This window comes from Balaenoptera physalus, assembly GCF_965194825.1.
Source record: "Balaenoptera physalus genome assembly, chromosome: 20".
Taxonomy (NCBI): Eukaryota; Metazoa; Chordata; class Mammalia; order Artiodactyla; family Balaenopteridae; genus Balaenoptera; species Balaenoptera physalus.
In genome coordinates this window covers 8,861,798-8,885,433 of record NC_138901.1, presented here as the reverse complement: position 1 = coordinate 8,885,433, position 23,636 = coordinate 8,861,798, and the positions used below count along the sequence as shown (strand labels likewise).

At 56.3% G+C, this 23,636-nt stretch overlaps 1 protein-coding gene across 10 annotated transcripts in view; it reads right to left on the bottom strand.

Annotated features, from left to right (window-relative positions):
* The window catches only part of SEPTIN9 (septin 9), a 196,577-nt gene that overhangs the window by 25,158 nt on the left and 147,783 nt on the right, over window positions 1–23,636 (bottom strand). Inside the window, exon 1 of one of the 10 annotated variants that reach the window (XM_082442690.1) lies at window positions 15,087–15,210. The exons of 8 other annotated variants lie outside the window; for them this stretch is intronic. The gene's annotated coding sequence lies outside the window, so the exon portion shown is untranslated. Of the gene's footprint in view, window positions 1–14,408; window positions 14,546–15,086; window positions 15,211–23,636 lie in introns of those variants that run through there. One more of the 10 variants, XM_082442697.1, reaches the window with a different exon arrangement.

The following is a 23,636-nucleotide window of genomic DNA, read 5'->3' as shown; positions in this document are numbered from 1 at the left end:
CATGGAATCTAAATATACAACAAACTAGTGAATATAACAAAAAAGAAGCAGATACAGATATAGAGAAGAAACTAGTGGTTACCAGTGGGGAGAAGGAAGGGGGAGGGACAAGATAGGGGTAGGGGATTAAGAGGTACAAACTCTTACATATAAAATAAGCTACAAGGATATATTGTACAACACAGGGAATATAGCCAATATTTTATGACTATAAATGGAGTAGAACCTTTAAAAACTGAATCACTATATTGTACACCTGTAATTTATGTAATATTGTACATCAACAGTACTTCAATTTTTAAAAATGGCTATAAACGATAATGGTTGAAAAAGATCCTGGGGTCCTGGTGGACCAGGACCACAATGATGATTAATTCAACAAATATTTATTGAGTACCTATTACTTAGTAACAAATAAAAAGAAGACACTATAGGCTTAAAATCAGTCTGAATGAAAACAGTGGTGGCACATAGGAACATGAAGTTCATTTATTCAAATGTTTATTAGCCTAAAACTTCCAGGCAGATTCACAGTAGTCCCTTACATGCAAGGAACCCAGTCTGGCACAGCAATTCAGGATTTTTGTGTATATATCACAAACCTCTTTTAGAAGCTGTTGAAAGGTAAGGACACTCTCCCTAAAAAAAAAATACACATGCAAATAACTTTGGACAATCTGGGGGGGTTCATCAAAGAACCCCTAGTTTTCTTGATGAAACTAATTTGGTCTAATGAGAACTTAGAATTTAATCACATTATCTCTGAATTGAACTTCTCAACATGCAAAGATGTTCTGGGTTCCATGGTGAGAGAAGGGTGAGAAAGAGTTTAAAAAAATGATCAGGGAGGGACTTCCTTGGTGGCGCAGTGGTTAAGAACCCACCTGCCAATACAGGAGACACAGGTTCGAGCCCTGGTTCGGGAAGATCCCACATGCCACGGAGCAACTAAGCCCGTGCGCCACAACTACTGAGCCTGTACTCCAGAGCCCGCGAGCCACAATCACTGCAGCCCATGTGCCTAGAGCCCGGGCTACGCGACAAGAGAAGCCACCACAATGAGAAGCCCGCACACTGCAACGAAGAGTAGCCCCCGCTCACCGCAACTAGAGGAAGCCTGCACGCAGCAATGAAGACCCAATGCAGCCAAAAATAAATAAGTAAATAAATAAATAAATTTATTAAAAAAAAAAAATCAGGGAATCCCGTGGCAGTCCAGTGGTTAGGACTCTGAGCTTCCACTGCAGGGGGCATGAGTTTGATCCCTGGTCAAGGAACTAAGATCCCACAAGCCACGTGGCACAGCCAAAAAAAAAATTTTTTAAGTAATAATAATAAATAATAAAAAATTTAAAAAATGATCAAAGGCGGGAAAAGAGGCTATGAACAGCTGGTCTCCATCCCTGAGCCCGAGGACGAAGCTGCGGGGGGTCGGGGGGAGGGGCCGGGCAGGGATGTAACGGGTGCCATTCTCTGCAGGGCTTTGAAACAGAATCTTTTCCCATTTACTGGATTCCGCTTTTCCTTGTGTCCCCGTTAACCTAGCCAAGCCACTACAAACTCCCCATAAATGTCACAGGGGAACTTCCTGTTCCCTTCTAAAGATGGAAACACTGAATATAAACGACCAAATTTTGCAAATTTGTGCAGGCAGGGATCAAGGCATGAATTTTTAAAGTGCACATGGCTCATCTAATTTGATAACTAATTCCAAATCGAATTACACTTCACACTTTGTACAGGGCAGGAAGCGTCTCCCCGCCTCATCAGTAAGCGTGAGGCCAGAAATCTGAGACTTTGCCCTCTGGCCTGAAACCCAGCTTAGAAATCCAGCACAAAGGTGAAGGCCTCTCCAGAGAAAGACAGGGTTGGCAAATGCAAGGGCTGCATCTCTCCCCGTTGGAGCCCCTGCTCTTTCCCAAGAGGAGACCCAAAATGAAACTGCAGTTTTACGGTTTCTGTATGAGGAGAGATTGGGTGGAAAGAGTTCCCACGACCCTGCGCCCTTTGCGGGACCTGGGAGAGGTCACGACAGGAACAGCGCCATCCTCACCCGACTCTATTCATTCAGGGGCCCAGGGCGCCCCAAAGTCCTGGAGGGGATTGTTCTCCACTCTTACTGGCTGCCCTTTTCTCTCGCCAAACCCTTTGAAGCAAACTTCTTCTCTTTTGTCTAGGAAAGAATCTCAAGAAGCTCTTCATTTCTGCCAACACGGTTTCAATTGGCGTCGGTCGTTAGAGCCAGATTTGGACAGCGTCCAACTCTGAGCCCGCCCCCCCTTCTGGAAGAGGCCCCTTCTGTTCTCTCATTTCCAGCCCGCCTCCCGCCTCCTCTTCCAGCCGAGCTCCTCACCCGGGCTCAGCGGCCTATTGAGACATCAATCTTTGGTCAGAGCAGGCTCCAACCTGCACTCCGTCCCATTCACTTCCTAAAAAGCGGCCTCTGCAGAATTGATGTTGCGGTGAAGGCCAGGGAAGAGCCCTCAGACTTCCTGTGTCAAGGGATTTATCTTTCATTTCCTGTTCCACCGCCCACTCACCTCGCAGGATCAGGGAATGTGCCCCCGAGCCGCCTCCCACCCCAGGGAACCTTCCAGCATGATGGGCCCCTGCCCCAAGGCAAACCCAGAATCCGGCTCTGGCCAGCCCGCCCACCGCGTCCAAAGCAGCCGGCCACAGAGAGATTCCTCCGTTAATTCTTGGCAAATGCTTGCCAAGTTAAAGAGAGAAAGAAAAGATCTTCCCCCTCTGATGGGTGGAAAGTAGCCATTTGTCACAGGGTGGAATTTCCTCTTATCAGGGATGTCCCCCTAAGCGGGGGAGGGGCAGAGCGTCCCGCCCCCAGCCCCCTCTGCTATCAGCAGGACTGTCAGTAGATGCACACCAGAGCTCCACGGCTGGGGAGGCTGGGGGCGCTGGGGGCTCCACCTCCTGCAACGGATGAGATCATTTAAAATAACACGAACTAGACAGGGGTCTCTGGGGTGCAACAGGGCGTCCCGCTGCCAGGAGCTAAGCAGGAAAAGAGCTTTTCCCCTCAAAGGTATCAAGCAATGCCCTTCTCTTGTGCAGATCCGTCCACTCAGGCTCCGGGATGCCGCCTAAGGTCTCCCCCTGCCCTGGTCCCTTCAGAGAGGCAGAGAGGCAGAGGCTGAAGGCAGGGCCAGGGAGGGGGACAAGCGGGGAGGGGGGAATTCCCGGGGCAGGAGTGGAAGCCTGACCAATGACCCCTTAAGGAGGCAGGACACTTCGTACCACTGGCTGGAGGGTCTGGGAAGGTTGGGGGGGAAGAAATGAAGGGTCAGCAGCTCTGGACCATTTAGAACGATGTCAGCCATCCAATGGCCGCCCCAGCTCCGGGCTGATGTGAGCTGGGGAAGCTGGAGTCATGTTCCCTCCTCCCCCCCCCCCACCCCGCCCTGCCAACTCCGGGCAGCAGGTCAGGAAGCAGTGTGCTCATGGCCTGGGCACCTGCAAGGCCCCTTACGTGGCTCCCTCCGTATGCGCTCTGCAGACGGCCCACCTAGACTGTGCCCACCTGCCTGCAGGGCTGCTCAGAGCCCTGCCTATCGGAAAGACCCCACTGCTCCCCGCCTCACACAACCCTGAGCCCCTGTTCTCCCAAGGGGGCCACTCAGGGGAGCGGATGTGCCGGTGAAATCTTAGGACACACCCTAAGCCACGACGTCAAGCGCTTTCTGAGGTGAGAATGCGGATGGATGGCCCGCCTATCCAAGCAGCCTCAGAGACACACACATCCGCCTACCCCAGGCTCACTCCACAAAAAAGCAGTGTGTGTGGACAGCTGCCTGGCCACCCCTCGGGAGACACGTTCATCACCCTTGAAACACTGCCCGGGGGAGAAGCTGGCTGCGGGCAGGGTGCACAGACAGCCCTGAGCCCCATGCGGGTCGGACACCAGAGCGAAGCCGGAAGGGCCCAGCCTCCTGGGGCCCCTGCATGCCCCCACTGTGCATGAAGCTTGGGTGTACCTCTGGACGTGGGGCTCTGACCAGATGGAGCCGCCCATCCTCTGAATTGCAAACGCACAGGGGTCACCCCTCACCCCAGCTCGCAGGGATGCAGCCCCTGCCGGCCCAGCTTTTCCTCTGCTGATTCTCCGCTGTCTCTGGCTACTGGTTCTCAGCCGGCTCGCTGGCTCCTCCTCCACCTATAGAACCAGGTCTGGTCCCAGCTGGACACCCTCCCCAGTGATTTCGCCCATCCTCTGGGCATCGAATGCCAAACTCTGTCCAGATTCATACACCAGTGCCAACCTGACCGGCACTGATAACTCAGCAGAGATGTCCCGCTATGGCAGGCCCCCTGCCCAGAACTGGGTATCTGTGGCCCCTGCCCTAGTGAAGTCTAGATGTCTCCCACTGAACATGCCCCAGACTGAACTCCGGACCTCGAGCCTACCCTCCCCACTGCACCCCCTGCCCCTGTGAGTAATGGCATCTCCATGCATCCATTTATGACAGCTAGAAATCCAGGGGCCAGCCTTGGTCCCCGCCCCCTTCCATCTCCCCAGATCCAATCACCCACCCCAAAGTCCTATCAATCCGAACCCAACACGTCTGCAGGCAGTCGCCCTGCCTCCCTCCCTCCACGGCTCCCACAATCCAAACCATCGCCATCAACTGCCCTCCCCCGCAGTCCATCCTTCTCAAAGCACCAGGAAGGCCTGTTTAAAACAAATTAATCGCATCATTCCCCTGGCTCGAAACCCTAACTAGTTCTCCCTGCACCTGGGAAAACACGAGATCCCGGGGCCCCAGAATCCTGGGGCTCAGATCCTGTTCCATCCCAGACTCCCTGTGTGACCCTGAGCAAGTAACTTAACCTCTCTGTGCCTCAATTTTCTTATGTGTGAAATGGGATAACAATACTTGCCTCGTAAGAGTACGATGAGGACCAAACGAGATATTTACAAAGCACAGAGAATAGTGCCTGGCACTGTAAATGCTCTAAGCATTTGTTAATAAAATACAAGCACATGTCCACCTCTCCAGTTTTGATATGTGCACCGTCTCCCTGGCTCCTTTCTGCGGCTCAAACAAGGTTCCTCAGAGAGGTTCTCCCTCAGCACTGCTCAGGGGGACTGCCGTTGGGTCCCGTGGTTCTCTTCCAGAGTGGCCCTGCGCACAACGTGTAATTGCAGATTTTGTCTTCCTCTGCTGAACGCCTGGGTCTGTCTCCTTTGCTGCTCACAAAACCTTACACATCCGAGCGCCCAGTAAGTAAGATGTTGAATGAATGAATGAATGAATGAATGAATGGAAGGTGAGCTCACTGCCCTTTCCTCCTGCCCTCCTCTCTTCCCAGAGCATCGCGGGGCCGGCCACTGCTCCCGGGTCAATCCAGGTGGCGCCTCTCCAGCCCTGGCCCCTCTGCGAGGTTCCCGCAGTGCTGGCCTGCATCCTTTCCCATGGGCTTCCCCCTCGTTCGGCTTTCAGTGTGTGGCAGCGTGTGAATGAGATGTGAACAATTTCCGGTTTCCATCCTCCTGCAGCCACAAAGCACCTTGGCGGAAGGATGCATGGACATCCTCGGACAGCTCCTGCCCATGCAGGACATTTCGCTCAGGAAACAGTCAGTGGGGGGATGGGGGCGCCCACTGGGGCGGGGAGACTGGGCGGTCCCTAATCCCTACCGCCTTCCTCACCCACCCCTAACTGGGGCTTCAAGGCACGTGGGGTCTCTCCCAGAAGCTTGAGGCAGGCAGGGCTGGTGTGCAGGGGGCTCAGGTCCGAACACCTGGACCCACCCTGGGCTCTGTGCTAACTCTGAAACCTCAGGCACGCTGCACCCGTGCTGCAGCTGGCCTGGCCTGCCTGGCCGGTGCTGTGGCGAGCCGTGGGTCCCCTACGTGGAGTGGCCAGGCTTCCAGTCACTAGGTGTCCATTAATTTGCTGTCCAGCAGTTAAATGTGACATATCACCAGCCCAAACTTAAGAGTGATTTGGTCAACTGCCAAAGGGTATTCATCGAGACACAAGTAGGGACCGGGCTGGGCCATCAGAGGAGGGCTGACCCTTGGGCTGGCCTGTGCACAGCACTTTACAGTTTACAGAGCGCTCAGATTTGCTTTATCCTTCCCGATCCTCGTCCTCACATCCTTCCTTAGAGTCTACATTTCCTGCTGTAATTAGCTGAGCCTTTTGACATCAGACCAAAATAACAAGAGCTATGGTAACAACACGTTCTCTTACAAGTTGAGACGAAAGTTAAAGGAGGGAGCACGCCTGTCCCCGGGGCCTCCCACACTTGCTGGGACCCAGCAGGCTCTGCCCTGCCCGCAGGCAGACCCCAACCCACCCCCCGCACCCTCCGCATCCAGAGGGGACCTACTGTGGATCGAAAATGCCCGGCGTCTTCCACCAGATCGATCTGTGCCACGGTCAGCACAGAACCGGGAGGCCCCCGAGGGTGGGAGCCTGTCCCCTCCCAGGTCTCCCCAGCCGCCGGCTCCGGGAAGGAGCCACATTCATATGGTAATTTCTGCCTGAGAACTGGTGAGAAGCAGAGGTCCCTCCAGCTGCCGGGCGGGGAGGGCCCAGAGGAGGAGGGAGGGAGCCTGGCCGCCCCGCCGCCTTCCCGAGACCGCGCCAGTGGGCCCTCCCCAGCGCGCTCCCGGGCTGCGACGCTGAGAGTGGACACAGCGGGCGCCCAGACGCGTGCAGGGGTGGGCCTTTCCCGGCTGCACTTGTGCGGTGGTTTAAAAAGACAACTGACATGCATTCTCTCTACAGCTTAACTTTTCTGCGTGTAATGCACAGAACAGTCCAGAAACGCTGTAGCATGTAGCTCCTGCAGATCTGGGAGGACTGCGGCCACCCTCACACCCTCACCCCCTTCTTGGATCCCAGAGGCAGCCCCCCACCCCACATTTCCACCCTCCCAGGAAGGAAACGCCTCCCCCCCCACCCCCCCTCGGGGCCAAGGCTGGTGGAGAGAGGGGCACGTCCCCCTGGGGGAGGGTACGCCAAACCCACCCACTCCTTCCATCCACCCACTTCCTCTCACACTGCGACTAGCTCACTGCTGCATGCCTCCCGGTCTCCCTGGGAGAGGACACACAAGCCTTCCATTTCCCCTTTCTGCCTTGTTCTGGGCCCCATGCAGGCAAAGGAAACTAGAAGTCAGCGACAGGCCCCAGCTGCAGACCCACCGGGCTCCTCTGCTCCTGCCCCCCGCCCCCAACTCACCCATGCATTGATTCCACGTCGATTCACCCTGTTCCACGGAGCTTGGCCCTGGACTCACAGTGAAAACAAAACAGCCCCCAGCAAATTGCACAGAGACACAGATTCGAGACATGATATGCGAGGTGCTCACAGCCACTGGGGGTGGGGCCCGAGGGACCAACAGGGCACCCCCGACTCAGTGCTGGTGAGCCAAGCTTTCCCAAGTGACCCTGCAATTCCCCAAGAGAAACGAACACACACGTCCACACCCAAACCTGGACACCAATGCTCACTGCAGCGTGATTCAAAAGAGCTACAAAGCGGACACAGCCCAAAGGCCCATCAACTGATGAATGGATAAACAGAATGTGATGCAGCCATAAAATGGAATACTATTCCGTCATAAACAGAAATGGAGCATGGACGTGTTACTACATATGGATGAACCTTGAAAACATTACACTACGTGAAAGAAGCCAGACAGAAAAGGCCACCTGCTATATGATTCCACTTCTATAAAATACCTAGAATAGGCAAATTCATGGAGACAGAAAGCAGATTCATGGTTGCCAGGGGCTGGGAGCAGGGAGTTGGGAATGGAAAGCTACTGCTAATGGATCTCTTTGAGGGGTGATAAAAATATTCTGGAATTAGTGGTGATGGTTGCCTAACTTTGTGAATATACAAAAACCACTGAACTGTACACTTTAAAAGAGTGGATTTTCTGGAAAGTGAATTATTTCTCAATAAAGCTATTATCAACAACAAGAAGGCTGGCGACTGAGCTCCCCAGGGAACCAGAGCAGGGACTGTGTCCTCTGGTCCACGGCCAACCCCCAGCACTGACCCAGCATCTGGCCTGCAAGGCACCCCCTTACAATTCTGCAGCCCAGGGGAGGTGGGTGGCTCCTCAGCCCGGTGACTTTGGTGACCTCTATACCTGCCCAGCCTCCTTCTCGCACCACCAATGCTCATAAGGACTCAACGTGAATTTTTAAAAAGGGCCCTCAGTGTCATGGGCTGGAACCTGTCAAGTCACAGAATGACCCGGGAGCAGGGCCCTTTTATAGAAGGAAGCCGTAAACCTCACCCTGAAAGGAGGGGGAAGCGGAAATAAAAACACAGCCCATCAGCAATCAGAAAGGTTGAACTTGGCTCATCCTGAATCCCTGGGCAGGAGGGACAAGAGGGGAAAACCTCTGCTTCCCAAGACACCCACTCAGACCCCTTCCACATACCTGAACCAGCTGGGTGCAGCGGCCGCCACAGCAGGACTCAGGCCCGGCACCCACCTGCAGCCCCGCCGGACCGGTCAGGGGCTGAGTCTGGTCAGCGTCTTCAGCGCAGGCCCGGAGGAAATGATGGGGGGAGCCAGAGCTGCTGGGGGGCCGCTGCCGGATTTCTTGGGCCCTCTCGGTAGGACCCACCCCAAATCTGCTAGAAGTCCAAGTCCTCTCCCTCCCCATCCCAAACCCTAAGGATGCCAAACAAGCCACAACTAGAGAGAATTCAGTTCAGTCCCACTTTTACAGGGTTAGCACGGGCCGCAGAGGGAGACGGGCCTCTGGGTTGCTCAAGAGCAACTTTAATTATAACTTTCGCACTCGGGTCTCCGGGTGCCCCGTGGTGTGAATCAGCTCTTTACTCCCCAGCCGTCCTCGGAGAGCCCCACGGGGAGCCGGCTCAGGGGGCACCCACGGAGGGGGGTTTGCCTCACCTCCACCCACCCCACAAAACCGGAGGACCAACCCCCCATGCCCAGCTCACATGTCTCCCCACAACCCGACGAAGTGGCCGCAGGCTGAATGCAGAAACTGAGGTGCATACAGAGGTCTCCTGTCCTTCCCTCCGTGGCCCACGGGGGGCCTGGCGCCCAAGCACGGTGGCACCTCTTCCGCTCAGGATTGTTGAGCAGATGCCCCCGAAAGCACTGGTGGATGAACGCACGAGGGAGTGAATGAGTGAATGGGGACAGAGGTGGCTGCTGGCGCACGGGGGCGGAGGGGCGTCCCAGGAGCCTCGGGGAGACGGGACCAGGCCATCCAGTTCCACAGGGAGCCCTGGAGGAGGCTGGGGAGACAGGCAAGACTTTGGGAAGATGGAAAAGGACAGCTGAGGAACTTTGTGCCAGGCAAGCAGGAGGCGGGCATCTGCCGAGCGGGTGCCGTGCCGGGGTGGCCCTGCTGGAGGTGAGCGATTTGAGCAGAAGCTGCCCCATCGGCCCTCCCCCCGCTGCCACCTGGACACGCAGCCCCACACCCCCCGGGGTCCCCTCCTCTGCCCTGACCGCGCTCCTCACCAGCACTCCAGCCCCAGAGGGTGGCCGTGGAGGTGGGGTGGACGGCAAGCGGCCAGAGCCCAGAGACGACGGAAAGGCCCCTTCCCACCTGCCCTCAGCACCTCCCAGGCAGCAGGTGACACAGTGGAGATCCTTCTGTTTTCCCACTTTTTAAACAACTACACTTAAACCAATGGCAAACAAAAGCCTCGTAAAACGTGTTCTTTTTCCCACAAGGAAAAGTCTGGGAGGATGACATTTTGTCATGGACACGTTCCAACCTACCGTTCGCCTCGGCCTTGGTCCCCACCTCCGTCACGTGGGGAGGGAGGGAGGGAGGCAGCTCCAGCAGTTGGTGACAAAGGTCGCTTCAATGAAACTCCTCGACATTAAGACTGGGGGCCCTGGGCACCTGGCCCAGAGTAAACCGTGGTCGGAGGACAGAGCTGGTTGTGGGGTTCGGGGCCTGGCAGGCTGACTGCAAAGCCACCGGGGTGACCAGAGTGACATCAGCAGAGCATGCGGTTTGCAAAGTGGCCGCAGTGCCTCTGCTGTGTGCCCTCCGTCACCGCAGGGCCGGGGGCAGATGAGTGAGGCCAAGAGGTGGTGCATCGCCCACCTGCTCCCCCATGGGGGCTGCGACACCCCCTCCACTCTCTGCACCCCCTGCCCACCCTTGGCCCCCACCGACCCCCAAGCTACAGTCAACAACGATTCTCCCTCTGACTCAACGGGGCCTCTGTCCAGCGGCCGTTTGTCTCCGGGACCCACAACTGACCCCCAGCAACGGGCAGCTCTTCCTCTGTCCCCGGCAGACGAGGAACAAAAGACTGGGATCCTGTCCTCACTCCCCTACGGCTCCCCCAGCACCAGAGCATGGGGGCAAGCCTGGGGTCATCTGGTCCAGTCCCCTGCCCCAGGAGAATGTATTCAAATCATGGAAGAAATGCTGTTCTTTGGTCCTTTTTCTTTAAAAAAAAAAAAGCCTCCAAGGAGAGCTTGTATGAAGAGAGCAAAACAAATGTCTGTTCTTATAAGGCTCTCTCGAGCTTGTCTCACAGAAACCACAAGAGTATTTGGACAAAAGATGAAACGCTGCAACCACGCGGTGCGTGCATCCATTCCGACAGCAACTGAGCAAGCACCTGGGGCGTCCAGGCCGCCACAAAGACCAAGAAAACACAACCCAAGTGCACAGTCCAGGGAAAGACACACAGACAGGACGCGGACGTCCCCACCTGGTGTGGGATGTCCTCCACGAAGGAGGGAAACTCACTTTCCTGCTCCCAGGAAAGGAAAACCTTATCTGCTGTCAGAGCCCGGTGACAGGCCTGGGAGATAAGATAAGCGATAAGGATCTGGGAGGCTGGAGGAGGTACGGGCACATTCCACCAGGGACACCAGCAAGGACGCTCTTCCAGTGCCACAGGAGTGACCGCCTCACTGGGCACTCGGTGCCTGGCACTCACAGAGCAGGACAGGGCCTGGCATTCCCTCTGGGGGGACATGGCCCCAGAAGGGGGTGCCCCACACCAGGCGCAAAGGAACAGAGGGAGGGGCACCCCAGCGGCTGGTGGACCTCCTTCCCTGTGGGGGTCAGCGTCGGTGACTGAACCCCAACCTGGAGCTTCCGAGGGCGGCCTGGGTGCTCAGGAGCTGACCTTTCACCCCACCCCCAGCTTCAGGAGAGCGACAAGAAACTTGGTGCTTCTGCTATGATCCGGCTACCAAACCCAGATTAAAGGGTTAAAAAAATCGCATTTAAGCTGGACCGGCCAGGAAGAGAGGAGTGAGCAAACGGGTTCATCTTCATCTTTCAGGACCTTTGCGCTGAGCCGCCCCTCCCTCCAAACCGAGGCCCAGCCCCGCACCCCAGAAGGGTGGGTGGGGTGAAGTTGCTCCCATGAGCTGATTATTAACTCTGCTCTGAAGGTGGACCGGTGAGTCCAGATGAGGACAAGTGGCCACCCAGGCCCCTGCAGAGTTGGAATCAAAGCTCCGTGGGCCTCTCGGGATTCAGCCCTTCTCCACAGGACACAGATAAAAAGAGAAGAGAGTGGCAGGTTTGAACCCCGCCCATCCACCCACGCCCAGGGCGAGATGTTCCACCCGCCACCTCTGCCAGCCCCAAACAGGGCTCCTGGTGAGCCCGCTGGGAGGTGGGCAGGCTGGAGGGCTCGCCAGGTGGGGCAAGGCGCCCTCCTGGCTGTGATTAGACCTGCACCGTCGCTGGGCCCCCAGCCTGCTCACCCAGCAAGCTCGCCCTCGGAGCTGGCTGTGCCCGGCTGCCACCTCAGGAGCGCTCCTGGGAAGGCGTCAGAAGGCTCCACTGAGCTTCTGAGAACAGGTCCCTACCTGTCCCATGAGCCAGGCTGGCACTCAGTGAACAAATCAAAGCCCGGTGCTGGAAGGCAGAAGTCTGGGAAGAGAGTCCCAGCCAAGGGCTATGACTTCTGCTGGAGTCATCTTCCTCGAGACGCCCCTCCTGTGGGGAGCTGGGCCACCGGGACCTCAGCACCAGGCCACAGCCAACCCCGCATCTTTCTGAAGCCCAGTGGTATCAGTGGTCTAGACCACGGTTGGGGAGAGGAGGGCTGAAGGGAGGGATGGGCGGGAACAGCAGGGGTAGAAGGCCACTGAGAGGACCCTGGCCAGGGACGTGGGGCGGCCAGCAAGAGTCTGTCCTCACCCTCACACGTGAAAATAAAGTTCTCCTTCCTACACACCTACCTGGCCAATGGGAAAGTGAGGGAGCCCAGAGCCATTGGTATGGGAAAGCCAGCCCAAGAGTGAACCGTGCAGGGGGTGACAGGCTTCCTAAAACAGCCTAGAGACCTTTGACACCGTAGGAAGCTGGCACTGCTCCAGGCTGGTGGGGGTCTCTCCTTCTGCCGAATGCATCTCAGCCCCTAGGAAACCTCTTTCCTGCAAAGCTGCCCTATCTGACCAGAGCAGCTCAGGCTGGTGGTGACACAACAGGAAGTGGCGTGGGCACGGTGGCCCGGGGGATCAGGGAGGAGGTGGGGAGGCAAGGCGGCCTAGGGACCCTGGTTACCCTAACGTGTTCAGGGCTTCGGGGGCGAAAGCCCTTGTGAACCCCGTCCTGGAGGCCTGGGCCACTGGGCCCGGCACTCAGGGGGTAACCCCACGGGCCCCACAAGGCTTGGGGTTGGTGGGGCCCAATGACAGCGCTGGCTGTGTTCTGCCTTTTGGCTCCCCCCCTTCCCATCAGAACAGGGCTGTGTCTCCTCCATCTCAGAATGCCCGGGGCCCCGATCCTCCCCACGCGCCAGCTGAACTGGACGGCATCCCGAACGCAGCGCCGGCCGCGAGGAGCGGAGTCTGGCGGAAACGCAGACACAAACCAGTACACCCAATAGTACTGCAGGTGCCACAACCAGGAAATGACGGGGGCGGCAGGGACGCCCGGGAGGGGTGGGCGAGGGTCAGCGACCACGCAGGTCCCCCGAGACGGGCGTAAAGAGAGGTCAGCCACAGAAGCGGCCTCCTTCCCCAGCCATGTCTTCACCCAGAAGAGACCCAAGGGGAGAGAGGTGGGAATCCGCCCTTTCCAAAGAGGCCTCATGTGAATGCTGGCTCCCCACCCCCAGATGGTTAAACAAACTTGTTCTTCTTTCTATTTCCTGAAAAGGAGCCCCCGGGGTTGCCAAAGAGAAATGACATTTGTGTAAACACCCATGGAGGCCCTAAGTTTCAAGGCAAAACAACAATGAATGAAGCGGGGGTGGGGGGGGAAGCACACACAATTATGAGGACACAGGGCCTTTTTCTCCCTCCTTCCCAACAGGTTTTTCCATGCGGGATCCAAACTGAATCCCAATGAGGGTGCTATCCCCACGGGCCAGAAACCCGCTGTATGGACCGCTGCTGGGCAGCACATTTTTCTCAAGGAAAGGAATTTCAAACGTCTCTTTGGTGAGCAGAGATGCTTCCCCAAACCTCGGACAAAAATGCCAGCAGATTTCACGGCAGAAGAAAAGGAGGGAGACAAGGATGAAGGGCAGCAGCCTGGAAGCTGAGTCAACACCCAGGGGACGTTTGGGATGAAGTTTCAGAGCACATGGCACTGCCTGTGAAGCACCTCGGCCCTCCAGCTTTGGCGCCTAGGGTGACGTGCCGGGCTGGCTGTGGGATTTGAGTCTGGGGGTTCTCCCAACTTCTTGGCCGGGCCGGAAAGCCCCTTGGAAGGCACGTCCCCGAGAAGCCGCTTCCTCACCCCTGCTCCTCAGCACGGCGTGACGACGTGGTGGACGCCCTCGCTCCATCCTCCAGCAAAGCACTCGCATTCCAGCCCCCCGCACCGCCACCCCTCCGCCACCCCCCGGCCCGCTCCCAGGAACATCGCGCACATCCCAAACACCTCCCAGGATTCCAGACAAGCTGCAGCAGAAACTCCCCAGATTGCAATGCCGGCCGCAAGATCTCTGATTCCGGCATTTCTAGCGTCTGTTGAAACTAATCTCCAGCAGGTCCTCGGAGCCGCCTACCCCTAACGGCTGACCATCTGGACGGGACGATTTTAAGAGGCAGCGGTGGCCAATCCGCAGATCTTCCCAGCCCTCCTGGAAGTCAGGGAAGCCCCTTGCAAAAGGGAAATGGGCTCCAAGAAACTCCTGGCCGAGAAGGACTTAACCACTCGGGTAGCTGGCCAAATATTTACAGAGACACGGCTGTGGCACACAAAGCCCTTCTCTTCTGTTCCGCGGCCGAAAATCTGGGCCCCGAGTGAAGACCGAGATCCCACCGTCCCGCTCCTGGGGCCCGGGGTCTGTCCCGCCGGCCGGGGGGCTGGACCCGGGGGCCCCTGGGGAGGCGCCGCTCCCGCCCGGCCCTCGAGGGGGCTGCCGGGCAGCCGGACCACCTGAGGGGCCCCTGCAAGCGGTGCGAGGCTGGAGGGAACAAAGGGAGCGAGGACTCACCCAGCAGCTGAGTCGGGCTGCGCTGGCCGCCTGAGAGCGCGGCCCGCCCACCGGGTCACATGGCTCGGAGCCGAGCAGAGGATCAAAGAGGCTTTGTGGCCGAGGAACAAGGAGCCTCCCAGAGCGCGGGCGAGGTAGGGAGGGACCGCGACGGCCTCCCTGCAGCGGGGGCAGGGCGAGGGGCTGCGGAGGGAGGGGGGGCAGGCGGAGAGAAGGGGCGCCCCCGGCAATCACCCCCACCCCGGGTGCCTAGGAAATGCCAAGGAGCCCAGTTCCCAAGCCAGCCTGAGTCACCCCCAAAAGGAGTGACATGGTCCCCGGGGAAGAAGTCGGGGAAAGAGAGAGAAGGAAAGAGGCTCACCTGGACAGCCAGCGAGGCTGCCCTCCTTTCCCAGCCCGTCCGTTCAGGGCGATGCCAAGAATCTGACGCTGCCCACAGGCACCCTCTCTCCCCGCCGCCCCGCCCTCGCTCCCTCTTTGCCAGGTGCACCCCCCACCTGGTCCTGACCCCTAGCAGCTCGGATGACAGGCCGCCCTCCCCAGGAGGTCCAGGCTTCCTGGCAGCTGCGGGTGGGAGCACAGCCAGCCCTGCTGTGTGTGCGGTGGTGGCAATGACCCCGGGAGGGAGAAGAGAGGAACGGGCAGGGGCTGGGGAGGCAGAGGTGGTGGCCAGCTCACCCAGAGCTCTTTCTTCTTCCTGGAGCCTCCAAACTCCGATTCCGATCCGATCAGCTCCTGCTTCTCCAGCCCCTAAGGGCCTGGGAATGAGTCATGGAGTCTCCTCCTCTCTCCCCTCCCTGCAAGCCCCTGGGAAGTGCCGAGACCCCCTCAGGGGATGGGCTAGGTGGTCCCCAGAGGAGGGAGCTTGGGAGCGACCCTGTTGGGCCTGGGCCTGGACGCTGGGATCGGCCAGATCCATCCTGTGTCATGACCTCTGACCCCGAGGGAGTGAGTCACTCCCAGGCACAGGCGGGGCTGACTACGCTCAGGCCGCCTCCCACAGGAGGAGAGAGCTGCTGGGGGCCGGTGTGGGGGTCTTCCTGGGGCAGGGAGTGGTTAGTTCAAGGGCACAAGAGCCTGAGTGACACCTGGGAAGGCTGTCTTAGGCCAGTGACACCAGCCAGCCCATCCTCCTGCCTCCAGGATAAAGACCTCCAGCCCGGCCCTCGTGGGCCAGGCCACACCCAGGGTTTCCCGTTCCCCGATGCCCCCGCGTGGTGGGTGGGCAAGGCCCCGGGGCACCCGCCCCACCAGCCACATGGGCAGGCTGACCACGTCCACCACCACGTCCCTCAGCAGCCAGCTCTCCCCACAGCGGCCACTCCCACCCGACAGCCAACTTGCTCCCCAACGGCCTCCGAGGTCTTGGGGTTTGCCACAGAGGCTTCAGGGGGCTGTGTCCCACACCCTTCCACACCCCCATGTGGAGTGGCCATGGAGAGCTGCTGCCATGGGTCTCCAGGCACTTGGCCAGAGCTGGGGGAGTGTCCGCGGGAGGGAATGCATGTCCGGAGCCCTCTTTCGCATCTCAGTGGCCACCGCAGTGGGCGGGAGGCCGTGGTGGATCCGAGACATGGGCCTCAGAGTCAAAACGAGACAGAGGCCCCTTCACTCGAACTAGTTTTGGCCCACTACTCAACATCTGCTGGCCTGGACCTTCCCCATCTGTAAAATGGGTGTAATCAACTCCAGCTGCAAGAATTAAAGTGAGATGTGTGTCCAGAAACAGGAAGGGCAGCCACTCAAAAAATACATCCTAGGCAGAGAGTGGGGAAGGCCCAGCCCCTCCTGACACCCCTGCCCACTTGGCTGGGCCCTCATCACTGGGCCCTAAAAAGCAGCTCCAGGAACCAGCACAAAGGAGGCCAGGCCAGGTGTACAGGGTTAATTAACACAGAGCCTCCGCTCCACGCCTGCCCTGGCAGCCTCCTTGCCCCCCAGCGCTCCCCTTGGAGCCTCCTTCTCACCTCTGGCCTCACTCTGTCCCCCAGCTTTCTGGCCCCAGAGTCCACTCCCAGGGCCCACCACCCCTTCCTGGGCGCCAACCAGCTGCTCTCCAAGCCCACCCCTCGCCCTGCCCGCCGTCTCCCCCAACCCCCAGATCTCTGGCCCAGGAGGCGGCCTGGGTGCTTTGTACACGTGACAAGTTCCTCTTGTACCTTTCTCTCATTTGTCACTGACGGCGGCCCCCAGAGTACAGGAGAGGGAATCCCTGCGCCTGACAAGCCCCCAGTCCAGGGGCTTTTCCAACACTGAACACCTGCCCCCCCCCGAACCGCTCAGAACCCACTGCTGCTCAGCACACACTCGGCATCTAGAGAGAGCAGCCTGACGCCTGCGCGGCTGCCCGTCTGATCCTCTGGCCGAAATGGAAGGCCGTCCACTGACGGGCCAGCCACAGACATAACTTTAAAGTTTCTAGTAGCCACAGTAAAAAAAACGTAAGAAGAAACCGGTGACGTTAATTTTAAAGCATTGTACTTAACCTAAAGAGCTAAAATATCATCAACCCAACATGGAATCAACATAAAAACGTTTGAGATATTTACATTCTTTTTTCTTTCCGTACCAAAACCTAGCGTGCGTTTTATATGTACAGCACCTCTCGATTTGGACTGGTCACATTTCAAGTGGTCAGTAGCCACACGTGGCCAGTGGCTACTGTCCTGGACAGTACAGCTCTCAATACCCTCAATTTCATCCTGAGGTGACGCCAGATCCTCGGGGAGCGGTCTGTCTGCATCATTTTTAGCACCGTGCATGCAGCCACGTGGGGGGTGGTACAGGACACACAGCAGCATCTACTGTGAGATACTGTTGAGGCCACTGATCCCTACATCAGTGTCCCCTTGCTGGGAACGTATGGGGACATTACTCTCAGATTCGACCATCAGAAAGAACAGAGCTTCTCCTAAGAAATCACTTTGCCAGATGTGTGCTAAGCATCCGTCAGACGGTTCCAAAGATGTCGGTTCCTGCGACTGCCAACCCACCCCTTTCCAGGGTTCCCTCACTTACCTGGCTCACAGGTGCTCAGGCCAGGATGCGCCCCTGACTCAAAAGCAGCGGCTCAAGAGTGAGCTGGGCTGTTGGAACTTCCCCGGGAGCGTGGAGCCAGGATCCCTTCCAGACACCCAAGCAACTCCTGCTCGTCCTGTACACAGGCATCTAGGCACCGGCCTCCCCTAAGTACCTCAACATGCTTCTTTTTATTTACTTCAAAGTCACACAGAATTACAGTGATTAAAAAACAATCTATAGGGCTTCCCTGGTGGCGCAGTGGTTGAGAATCTGCCTGCCAATGCAGGGGACACAGGTTCGAGCCCTGGTCTGGGAAGATCCCACATGCCACGGAGCAACTGGGCCCGTGAGCCACAACTGCTGAGCCTGCGCGTCTGGAGCCTGTGCTCCGCAACAAGAGAGGCCGCGATAGTGGGAGGCCCGCGCACCGCGATGAAGAGTGGCCCCCACTTGCCACAACTAGAGAAAGCCCACGCACAGAAACGAAGACCCAACACAGCCGAAAATAAATAAATAAATAAATAATATTTTAAAAAAAACCAATTTATAGAAACAGAAAGCAGTGGTTGCTAAGGTGGGGGCAGGCGTGGCTGGGGAGTGACTGCTTCATGGATATGGGGTTTCCTTTTGAGGTGATGAAAATGTTCTGGAACTCGGTACTGGTGATGGTTGCACAACAATGTGAATATGTTCATGGTAGATTAAAGAGAAAAGAATTTAACGTGTCCTTTTTTCACTTGAGCCAGTTTCTTCTCCTGTTTTAGACCTTGAAACCAGAAGGGCCCTGAGACAAATCAGGAGCCCTGGGGGAGGCTGAATCATGCCCCCTCTTCCTGGAACCTGTGAATGTTACCTTACATGGCAGGACGGACGCTGCAGAGGTGATGAAGGATTGTGAGATGCAGAGATTACCCCGATTATCTGGGTGGGCCCCAAACATAATCACAAGGGTCCTTATGAGAGGGACACAGAGGGAAAATTGAAGAATACAGAGAAGATGACCGTGTGATGATGGAGGCAGAGAGTGGAGTGATGCGGCCACAAGCCAAGGAGTGCCAGCAGCCACCAGCAGCTGGAGGAAGTGAGGACAGACTCTCCCCTGGAGTCTCCAGATGGAACCAGCCCTGTTGACACCTCCACTTAGCCCAGTGACCCTGATTTCAGACTTCTGACCTACAGAACTGCCAGAGAATAAATTCTATTGTTTTAAGCCACTGAGCGTGTGGTAATTTGTTATAGCAGCCACAGGAAACTCATACAGCCCTGCAGTCTGGAACTCGACCCGTATAAGTTAGGATGAAGAAACAAACACTCAGAGCTGGAGGGAACTTGCTCCAGGCCGTGCATCCATGAGCGGGACCCTTCCCAGACCCGATGGGGTGTAAGTCAGGTTTTTGGGGAGGGAGTTGGACTCACCCCCACAAAACTAAGGAAGCTCCCCTCGCTGGGCACCAGGTGATGTGCAGTGGAGAGGGGGGTCCCATGGTGTCCTGGACAAGGATGCTGTGGGCCGTTTCCACCTGCCCATGAGCAGAGCCCACCATCCCCCCTGGGGAACCCCCAACAGAAGGGTTGCCAGGGGCGGCAGCACTGATCAGCTGTCCTGCAGCAGGGTCCTACTCTGGAAGCCACAGAGGGACAGTCGGGGCTCCCACCTCCAGCTGGGCCAACTGGGTGAAGAGCATAGCAGCCTCTGTGGGAGTCACCCGCCCTGCAGGACAGGGGCACTCACGTGATGCCCGAGATGGTTGCTCTAGCATGCAGCAGCAGCGGAAGGGGAGGAAGTGGTTACACTGCATCCTCCCTCCCTCCCTCCCTGTCTCACGCACACTCACACTCACGCACACACACATGCACACACATACCGCCCCCCCACCCCAGTTCCCAGGTCCCGAACGTTCCTCCTGCCAAGCCCAAAGCCCGGTGGTGAGCACAAAGCTCAGCCCACTTGCCAACTCTCTTCCAACCCACCCCGGGCAGACCCCCATGGGATGCAGCAGATGCTTCCTGTCAACTGCCAAGAAAAATATCCCTCCCTCTCCTCTGTGGGCAGCTTGCTGGGCTCCCCCCACAGGGGGACAGGGGAAGGGCTGGGTGGGTTGGAAGTGTGGGTCTGGGGGCTGAAGTGGGCAGGGAGCATGCGCAGCCACATGCCCCCAGGGGTTGGGGGGTGGGGAGCCCCGTGCCTAGAGGCAGGCAGACCTCAGAGAGGTGCTGGCACACACACACAAGCCCCCACCGTCCCTGGGGGTAACCCCCAAAGCCTCAGAGCGAAGGCCCCGGCATGCACGGGGGAGAGAGGGGCCCTACTGCACAGCTTCTCTCTGCAGCAGAGCAATGCTTGCAGGGGCTAGTTGTCACACTGGGTTGACATCTTTCTTTTTTCCAGTTCCTTCTCAACTTGAACTAGGAGAACGTTCAGGCTGCCCCTCATCTCAAAAAGAAGGCCAGCCCCCTTCCTTTGGCCCAGCTCCCTCCTCCACTGTAGGCTTGCTTTCTTCCTCTCTGAACAATCCAGCCTCTTAACAGTTGGTCTACACTGCGGCTTCCACCTTCCCACCACCCACTCACTTCTTAACCTTTGCTATCTGGCTTCTGCTCATTTCACCATTAAAACCGACCTCTTGAAACAATCCTTATGGCCAGCCTCCAGTTCCTCCGTCCCATCTAACCTCAGAGGCAGCACATGGCATGCATTAAGCACCCCTCCTCCTAGAAGGGCACTTCTCCGGGCGACCTTCCTCTCTCAGCCCCCAAGGCAAGGGTTTAGACAGCACATGGGGGTCTCCTCTGAGATGCGAGGAAAGGAGAGGCCAGCCTTACTTCCATCACCAGCTTCAGCCACGACCCCCAGACTGCCGCCGCCTCTGGCCCTGACCACCTTCCCGCCAGCCACATCTCCAAACATGCTGTGTTCTAAGGACCCTATGCTCTTCATCCAGGCCCTGTAGTCTCCCAAACCCCATCTAAAATCCCCTGTTAGAAGTCACCACTTCCAGGAAGCCCTCCGGATGTTTCTCCATCAGATGTGACCACCCCCGCCCCGGTTCGTGTTTCCGGCCTCACATCTTGACCTGGAGCACTTGCCTGGCTAACTTACCTCCTCCTGGGTTCCTAGGTAGTGGCCCCATAAATGTTTGTGGAACTCAGCAGCAGGAAGGCCCCATTTCCTCCTTTCTAAGAAGTGCTTCTCCCACCCCCACTGTCAGGCTGCATCTTCCCCTCGCAGGCACCTTTAATACACATTTCTTTTTCCTCTTGAAAAGCTATCATTAAATCAACAATGTGTCAGAAATTATTTGATGATATCTTAACTCTCCTTGGCAGCCAACTCTGTTACTCTGGTGTGATGGATACTTTGTAGCTGAGCAGTAGCCCCCGGCACATTTCCAACCCCACCACACCATCCTCCTTCCAGAATCCTGAATACCCAGCAACAAAACAATCAGATCCTGCATTGATTTCAAACAGAAACCGAGGACGTCTATCGCACCAGGGGTGTCCAACCCCGAGGGCTTTCTCCAGGGTGTCAGGAGGGAGGACCGCCAGGCGGGGGCGCTCCAGGCTGGCATTACGTGTGACACTCTGGACCTCCTTACCCTTCACAGAAATAAGGACCGAAACAAAAGCCTTAGCAGCTAAGATGGTAAATTTTTGAGTCAAACAATACATGGTTCAGTATTTAGCAGGGGGGACTGAGGTTCTACCCGGGGGTAGGGGATAAGCAAGCAGAAAGGGCAGGGTATTTGCTTGGCCTCTGAAAAAAGGTTCTCAAGCCTGGTGGCACACTACCATTCCAAGGGGAGCTTCTAGGAAATACAGATGCCCGGGCCCCACCCCAGTGATTCTGATTTAACTCATCTAGGGGTTGGTAATTTTAAAAAGATTTCTCAGGAGACTCCAATGGGTAGCCTAGGTTGACAACTACTGTTAGGACTGACAGACACATACATACCCCTGAGATTTGGTGAGATCTTGACAACATTTTAGAGCTGGGTGTGCCCAAGAGACACACAGGGGGTGAGTGGGGTGGGAGTGGGAGGGTCAACAGTTCCCGCAGTGGCGGGGGGGGGGGGGTGGGCGGGCCAGAGTCGCCCCGGCCAATTCAGTGCGCAAGGCTTGGCCTTTTTATTAAGGGTCTCCACACTGCCTGGCACTTGGAAGAGAACAAGAGGATACCCAGAAAGGGGTCCAGGATACACTACTGCGGCATAAGATTTGGGAGAGAAGGCATTCGAGTTCCTTAAATCTTACCTGCCTAAAAGCGGAGCCTTCCAGAAGAATGAAATTGTCATCAATCCCCTCCCCTGAGCAACCCAGGGAAGATTGACTCTATCACAGCAGAGAAGTCTGCATACCACACCTACCAGATACTCTCACAAAACTATCCTGTATCCCATCTCTCCTCCTAAGGGCCCATTTATCTTTCCAGAGTCCTTTGTTTTCCAGTAAGTGCTCTCCTCCCCCTCCCCTTCCCCTACTAAGAAGGTATGTATATAAGCCCCAAATTCTAACGCCCCTTTGAGTCACAGTTTTCTGTGAACTCCCTTATGTACACGCTTAAGTCTGTCGTTTCTCTTGCTAACGTGGCTCTTGTCAGTTTAATTTGCACACCCCCAAAGACTGAACCTAAGAGGGTAGAGGAAAAGTTTTCCTTCCCCAACATTTACCCAAAAAAACCCTCTTCACTGCAGACTGGCACCTTCCCCACCCACAGCCAGCACTTTAGACCCCTGTTTCTCAAAGTTTGTTAAAGCAGGACAGCCTGCTCTGCAGGATGCTCCCATCCCAAAAGGTTTCCGCAGTCAAACAGATTTGGCAATTTCTACCCTCTACAGTCCTTGTTTTGGATATTTACAAATACATTTCAATATATTTTTGAATTAAATTCTACAATGTGAGTTTTTTAAAAGTTCAAAGTCTTTAACTATTTCCCAAACTTATTGGACTGTGGAACCCCCTTTGCCTCTCTAATGCGTATTAATGAGCCTGAAGAGAACACAGTTTGGGAAACCCTGGTTTAGACTTAAAAGCCCATCAGCTCTCTGCTCTTGCTCTAGGCCAGACATCGGACCAATCCAGCCTCTCTGGACACAGGTTAGCGAGGGGTGGGAGTGGAGAACATGAGTCCCAAAGAGGGGGAGGGTAGCTTACCTGGGGCAGCCACAGGTCTTGGAATAAGATTTTTAAGTCCAAATTCCTAAATTACCAGGGGACACAAGAATGGTCGGAGCAGCATGGTTTATAAAGGCAAAAAAATATGAAAACAACCCAAATGTCCATCAAGGGGAGCATAGAAATCTATAGTGTATCTGCCCACTGACTACCATCTGGCAGAGAAAATGCACAGGCCAGAACTACAGGCACTGGTACAGATGACCTCAACTCACAAACAGAATAAGCTTCAGAAGGCTACTTACAGAACAAACTCCTGGTTATGTCGTTTTGCAACGTGTAAAACAATAGCATACATTACTGAGAGAAACAGAGGCGTGTAGCAAAAGTTCTAAAGTAAACATGGGAACGATAAATAGATAAATACGGATGCAGGGCGTGTCTAGTGAGAAGGAAACAGGACTACTGTTAAATGTTTGCTTCTCAGGCTAGACAGAGGCACCCAGGTGTTCACTGAGACAGTGCCTGTGTTTTTTAAATGCAAGCAATCTTCGCAGGTACTGGGGAATCAAAGCCCTGAGCTTACCCATGGCTAACTGGCCAGGTGGCCCCGGAGACGAGGCGTCACCTCCCTGAGCCTCCATTTACCCAACTGAGACCGAGGGCAATGAACCCACCTGCTATTTGGCTGACGTAAGGAGGTGGCTCCAACTTCCTGCCCTCCCTTGTGGGGTTTTGGGGAGGGTGGTTTGCACTAACCATGTCAAAGTGCTTTGAAAACCACATGAAACTTCTAACCAAGGGGAGCTGGCGACTCCAGGCCCGTTTTCACGACCTGGCAGAAAATGCCCCAGCCCAAGAAGCCTTGTTTTTACCTCGGGGCGGAGGCCTGGGTGTCAGGCGTGAGGGCTGAGGGCTTTTGCGGCTGCTTAGGGCATCTGATATGAGGCTTTGTGAGCCCCAGACCCACTTTTAACTGGGGTGCCTGAAACCCCTCTTCCCTTCAGCAAAGACCCTGGGGCAGGTAAAACCGCCACTCATGGGAAACTAAGCAGCTTGTTTAATTGGGAACTGGGCCCAAACCAGCCCAGC